Here is a 6,658-nt window from a genome sequence, read left to right as displayed (position 1 = left end):
TCTGCCTACAAAGTTTCATGTTGATATCTCTTAATAGTATTAGAGTTATGTCCCTGACAAAGTTCAAAGTGTAAAAATGAATTATAACAAGCAAATTCTTTGAGTTTATATCCCCCACCGAGTACTAGTTATTACTAACACAGCAACTGAAGACATAAGGCTTTATTTATCATGGCATAAACAGTAATATTCTTTGTACATGATAAATATTCAGGGCAATAACAGAGCCATAACTCTTATGTTAAAAAGTAATATCTGGGCATGCAAAATGAGATGTGAATTGCCTTTTTGTATCCATGGTTGCCATATATACTGAACCAAAAAAGAAACTTTCGCAAAGTATGTGCCAGTTGTTCAAGGGTACCACTTAGATGTACACACATATATACATGTAGTAGCTTGTAAAACTCGTTTTGTTTGCAAAATCGGTCAGCTAATTCCCGTATAAAAGCCCGATATGTTTATTCAACGTAAAAATCGAGTTTCAAAAGGATTGAAAAACTGTCCTAACATATTTACATTCAAACTTGGAGAAAGTTTCTTTTTTGTTTCAGTATAGTTTTGTTAATCAATCAATATATAAGTTGCAAAAAAATAGCAATAGTGCTCTATATGCATACTACATAACTTATCAAGGGCCATAACTCTGTAATGAAGGGTCTGGTCTGAACAACTTCAACAAGGCAACAATATGCACATCTCCTCTTGGTATTAATGGTTCCAATAAAGTTTTATTGAATTCCAGCCTGTAGTTGCAGAGAAGAAGCACGGAAATGAATAATGTTCTATATGCATAGTGCATAACTAATCAAGGGCCATAACTCTGAGTTAAAGTGTCTGACTGGAACAAGCCGACGATATGCGCATCTCTTCTTGATATTGATAATTCCCATAAAGTTTTGTTGAATTTCAGCCAGTAGTTGCAGAGAACTAGTGCGGAAACAAATTAGGACGGACGGATGGACAATGCCCTCCCGATTCCATCTGCGGGGGATAATAATAATTTCAAAGTTAGACAATGCAGAGTTATTGTTATTTTGCACTGCACTTCTATTTAATGAGATCTATCTACCTACAAATTTTCTTGTTGATACCTCTTATGGTTTCAGAGCTATGATAATTCAAAAACGGGGTAAAATAGAGTTATTGTTTTTATGCCCCCACAATTTGGGAGCATATAGCGTTGCACTTGTCCGTCCGTCCCGAAATCTTGTGAACGCAACTCCTCTTAAACCGGATGGCAGATTTTGCTTAAACTTACAGGGATGAATAACCTTAATGTGTAGATGGTAGTAAAGGAAGGAATTTTCGCTGCGACCAAATTTAACAGAATTATGGCCCTTTGTTGATTTTTTCACAATATACTATGTAGAAATTTTGTGAACGCAACTCCTCTTAAACCGGATGGCAGATTTTGCTTAAACTTCCAGGGATTAACAACCTTAATGTGTAGATGGTAGTAAAGGAAGGAATTTTTGCTGCGACTAAATTTAACAGAATTATGGCCCTCTGTTGATTTTTAGTTTTCAACTTGTGGCACATGTATTCCAAAAAATATTTGACCTAGAGCCATAAGATTGACAGAACAGTGACGTGTGGGGGCATCCGTGTCCTATGGACACATTTCTAGTTTGGCACTGCACTGTACCCACTATGTGCAGTTTAAGCAAATTATGTTCAAGGGTTTTCCAAGTTATTCTGAGGACAAACAGATGGACAAGGCGGCGACTATATGCTATTCCTTCGGGGAGCATAATAAAGCAGCATTGTTCCTGGGCTGGCTGTCAAACAGTTTATCGGTTCTAATTGCTTTCGTCTTTTGCAAGGTACATGTCAGTGAGCTAAAAAAGGGCATATCTCTAAATTGCTTTCAGAATAATGTTCCTTGTTATAAAACTGTGCCTTTTCATGATATGTTTCCCAAGTTTCATGTTGATATCTTTCAAATCATTCAAATAAATAAGCAATTTTGACAAAAATTCTATGTTACAATGCAGCATTACTCCAAACTGCATGGTTTACATAATTAAACCATTGTCAAGATAAAGAAGTATTCCAATGTTGTTTTGAAATTATTAAACTTAACAGGCAATTTTGACAAAAATTCCAAGTTAAGGGGCAGAACTCCAAAAATGTAGCTTTCAGAATTACGCCCTTGTCTTACAACTGCCTCTGATCATGATAAGCATTCCAAGTTTCATAACAAGTCATGATATATTTTAAATTGTTTGAGTAATGGGCTACATTATAGTTTTTGTATGATCATCATTATGTTATATGATGACCAGGACATAAAAGCCACACAGTGATCATAATAGCTTGACTTTCTCATCTTTGAAACAGACAAGCTAAAAAACTACGACCAGAAAAAGGAAAACAATCAATCAAAGCTTTAACATGCAATGAAATTCACCAGAAATTTGACAAACAAAATTGTCTGATAAAACTTTTATTTTTAGAACACAAATTTACAATAAATATACAGTTTTCTAAATAAAATAATAAAAAAAACAAGTACTGAATACTTCTTTCTTCCTGAATATCTTAACATTCGTTTACATCTTAAGAACTTTGTTTCTTTCAATAACTTTTTTTTTAAATTAACAAAAAAAAACATGATGTATGTGGAAGTGTTGTGGCACATAGCTGTTATAAAACCAGTTATTTTTTTATGCAGAATCCATGTTTCAAGTGGTATTTTGAATGAGAGTATGGAAAAGTTTGATGAAATATGATGACTATGGAGACGAAACACACTCGGCTGACACAATCATGACCCACTGAAAATAGAAAAGAAAATGACTATTCAGCAAATTTTTTAACAAATAAGTTTTTTTTTCCCTATGTATTCCAAGTTTTAAGTAAAACCAACATAGTAAAAGTTATATGGCCACTTTCCAGCTTTACGGGCAGAGGAGGACCTTTTGTGCATTATTTTTGGTTTGTTTGTTTCATTTTACGCCTTTTCCCAACAGTATTTCAGTCATTTAGGCAGATACTTTCCTAACCATAGTTCCTAATGAGTTACACCAGTACTAGACTACCTGCATCTCCCGGGGATCAAACCCACGCCAGAGAGGTAACTGGATTAGAAGTCATCGACTCTAACCCCTTGACCACAGAGGCAGTCCAACTTGACTGACTGTGGTAGAACTAACAATCTTCCGTAAGCTAACTTACAACATGATTGTACAGAATAAAAGCATTAAATATAGTGAATTACCAGAAAATTATTGTATTTCAACAACCTATCTATAGACTTCAAGAAAATTACTTGTTCATACTTGTTATAACATACAGGTTAAGAGCGAGGGGTTCGATTTTGCTAAATATGTTTAAAGAAGTTTATATACTTTTTAACAATTAAACAATTAAGATATTTTCTATTTTTTAACCTCCTAATACTTACACAATTATGTTGTTGATTGGTATATGGATCAATTTAACGAAGAATCCAATAAAGCCCATGATGGCAAACCCTATTGCAGTGGCCATGGCTATCTTTTGGAACTCTGTAAAAAAATCACAATATTTAACTGTTAAATTATACATTAGTGATTTCAGTACAATACAAGGATGAAAGGAAGTTTTATTTAATTAAACAAACATTTTCCAAAAAAAATATTTATAACAAGACAGATTTGTGCTTCAAAACAAGAGCTGTCGGTAGGACAGCACGCTCGACTATTCTAAGTGCTTGATAGTAAAAGAGCCTTAATAATGTTAAATTTTTTAAGATCACAAAAGGGCTAATTTTTTTTTATAAATTCATGTTATAGGCCTTAGAGAGAGTCTAATTATACAGTATTGGCTTGACTATTCAGAAGGTAATGTCACAAGGGTGTTTTATTGAGTATAATAATACTAATTACCTATGAATACATAAATTTGACAGAAAAGGTACAAAAGCTTCTAATTAAGATGTTTTATCAAGTAAATCACTGCTTTATTATTATGAATGCATAAAACTGTCCCAAAAAAAGGCACAAACCCTTCAGTAGTAATTGAGATAACAGCTTACAAGCAAATCTTTACCATGAATTTCTAAGTTGAAAAAGGGGAGAAAAATCAGCCTAAATGCAAGATAGAATTATGGATCTTTGTCAGTGACCTACAATTATGACCCTAAATGCATATGTGAAGTTTTAAATAAAATATCTTTAATAGTTATTGAGATATGTAAAACTTGCATGTAAACATTAACCAAGAGACTAAGTAGAAAAGGGGATATGAATCAGCCTTAATGCAAACAAGAGTTATGGAACTTGGTCAGTGACAATTCATGACCCTCCAATTATGACCCCTAAGTGCATGTGTAAATTTCAAGTAAATATCTTTGAAGACCTTTAACCTTTAACCAAAATTTCTAAGTTTCAAAGGGGGCAAATAATTCTGCAAATATTGCAGGCAGAATTATGCAATTTTGCAACTGATGTACATTGTTACTATAAAAAAGTATTTTAAATTTCAATTGAATATCTCAAGCAATAATTGAGACTTTACAAAAAAACTTTAACCAAAATTTTTAAGTTCCAAAGGGGCATAATTCTGTCAATATTGTAGGCAGAGTTATCTAACTTGTCAATCTGATGTACCTTGTTACTATAAATAAGTATTGTAAGTTTCAAGTGAATATCTAAAGCAATAATTGAGATATTTGACTTTACAAAAAAATTAACCAAAATTTCTAAGTTAAAAAGGGGCAAATAATTCTGTCAATATTGTAAGCAGAGTTATCCAACTTGTCAATCTGATGTACCTTGTTACTATAAATAATTATTGTAAGTTTCAATTAAATATCTCAAGCAATAATTGAGATATTTGACTTTACAAAAAACTTTAACCAAAATTTCTAAGTTAAAAAGGGGCATAATTCTGTCAATATTGTAGGCAGAGTTATCCAACTTGTCAATCTGATGTACCTTGTTACTATAAATAAGTATTGTAAGTTTCAATTGAATATCTCAAGTAATGATTGAGATATTTGACTTTACAAAAAACTTTAACCAACGCAGACGCCGACGCCGACGCGACTACAATAGCTCTCGTATTCTTCGAATAGTCGAGCTAATAAACAAATAAAGCTATCAGTATCAAATCAAAGTGAGAAGTCATTTATATACTTTTTTTTAGCATGTAATGTGCTAAGCTAAAAATCATTGCTTTTTTCCAATTAAATTTTAGCCCAGTTAATGCTGTACTTATTTGAATCATTCCAAGATTTACTGGTGTGTTAAGATTTTTGTCATACTACTACTTGTAGGCCCATCCCCTCCCCTGCCCTGTGACCTTTACTCCATATACCTGACAATAATAAAAGTCCCCAGATTTCCCCCACTGTTTTTTTTGTTTTATTAAATACTCATTGCAGTTTTCTTTCATCATAAGTGACCAATATCTTCTGAAACCTAACATTTGGTCTACCGACAGACAGACCGGCATTAGCAAAACAATATTCTTCGAAGTGGGCATAATAAATTGAAAATCGTATTTTCATGCTTTTCTTAGTCCAATTTGAGTGAAAAGCGTTTAAACGCTTTTCATTTTGGGTCGTTTTTTCCAATTTGAATAATTATTTAGGAAAAACGAAGTGCCCAAGTCTAATCATGTCAAAAAACCTCAGTGGAACGAGTTCCTTTAAGTATTTTTGTTTATAGAAACAAATAATAAAAAGGCTTTTCTTGTAATATATGCAATATTATGCATGATTTCCAATGTGTTGAACATACTTACAAGTTTCAACTGAAGATTTGAAATTTTGTCTTTGTTTTTTTAAATGCCAACTGATAATCAGATAAGAATTTTCAGCATGATGCAGATGTACTATATCCCATTTTTGAACTTGTGTATGAAAATACCACAATTAAATTTCCAACTTGAATTTGGAGTATTAAATTTCCAACTAAGGTTTTTTGCCAAGAATAACTATAGCCTGGGCTAAATATTTTTTTTTAAAGATTATCATTCAAAGAATATTGCATCAGTTGAAAGGGTTGGTGTTAAATTATTTATGAATAATGAAGTGCAGACAAATCATGACAAAGGAAAGGATAATATATAATGTCCAGTAATGTCAAAATACTTTTCAGAATGTCTGATATCTTAAAATTAAATTCAATGAAAGACCAAAACTCTGACAAAAAATCAATGAACCGAAAAATGTTGATGAGATGCACAACTAGATATGGTATTGATCATTCCCCCTAAGTTTTGATGAAATTGCACAAGTAGTTTCTTTAGCTCACTAATTTTATGACATTAATTTGTGCTGGTTTGAATTTGTACACTGTTTTAAGATTTCAAATATGCAGAAAAAAGGTCTGATACAGACTTTGCCCAACTAACACTCTACTAATGATACTGTAATCACTCCCTTTAGCATTCATACTCATTGGGAAAGGAATGAGTAAAAAATTTAATTTACCTTTTCTGTCTGGTTTGGTACATCTTTTCACTAATCTTAGAGAATCTTTGGCAAATTGTTTTGCTGGGTCAACTAGTTGCATAACCTGATCCATTTTGTCTGAAATTTATAAATGGCAAGATTTTTACAAACAATAGATGTATCATAAGCAAAATGTGGCTTAGTCATAAAGAGCTTTCATGCCATAAATAATAAAATACAAACACTGTTAAAACCTCATGCAAGTAGAGTTAA

General features: G+C 32.4%; 1 long non-coding RNA gene across 1 annotated transcript; it reads right to left on the bottom strand.

Moving 5' to 3' along the window:
* Nucleotides 1–2,433: 2,433 nt before the first annotated feature.
* LOC132746797 (uncharacterized) lies at nucleotides 2,434–3,517 on the bottom strand. Its single transcript, XR_009628034.1, has 2 exons — nucleotides 3,410–3,517; nucleotides 2,434–2,780 (listed from the first exon to the last, which is right to left on the bottom strand). It is a non-coding gene; the product is annotated as an uncharacterized LOC132746797 (long non-coding RNA).
* Nucleotides 3,518–6,658: the final 3,141 nt, after the last annotated feature.

This window comes from Ruditapes philippinarum, unplaced genomic scaffold (assembly GCF_026571515.1).
Source record: "Ruditapes philippinarum isolate M1 unplaced genomic scaffold, ASM2657151v2 ctg6021_1_1_1_1, whole genome shotgun sequence".
Lineage (NCBI taxonomy): Eukaryota > Metazoa > Mollusca > Bivalvia > Venerida > Veneridae > Ruditapes > Ruditapes philippinarum.
The sequence above is the reverse complement of the archived record's forward strand: the minus strand, read 5'-3'. Positions and strand labels throughout refer to the sequence as shown.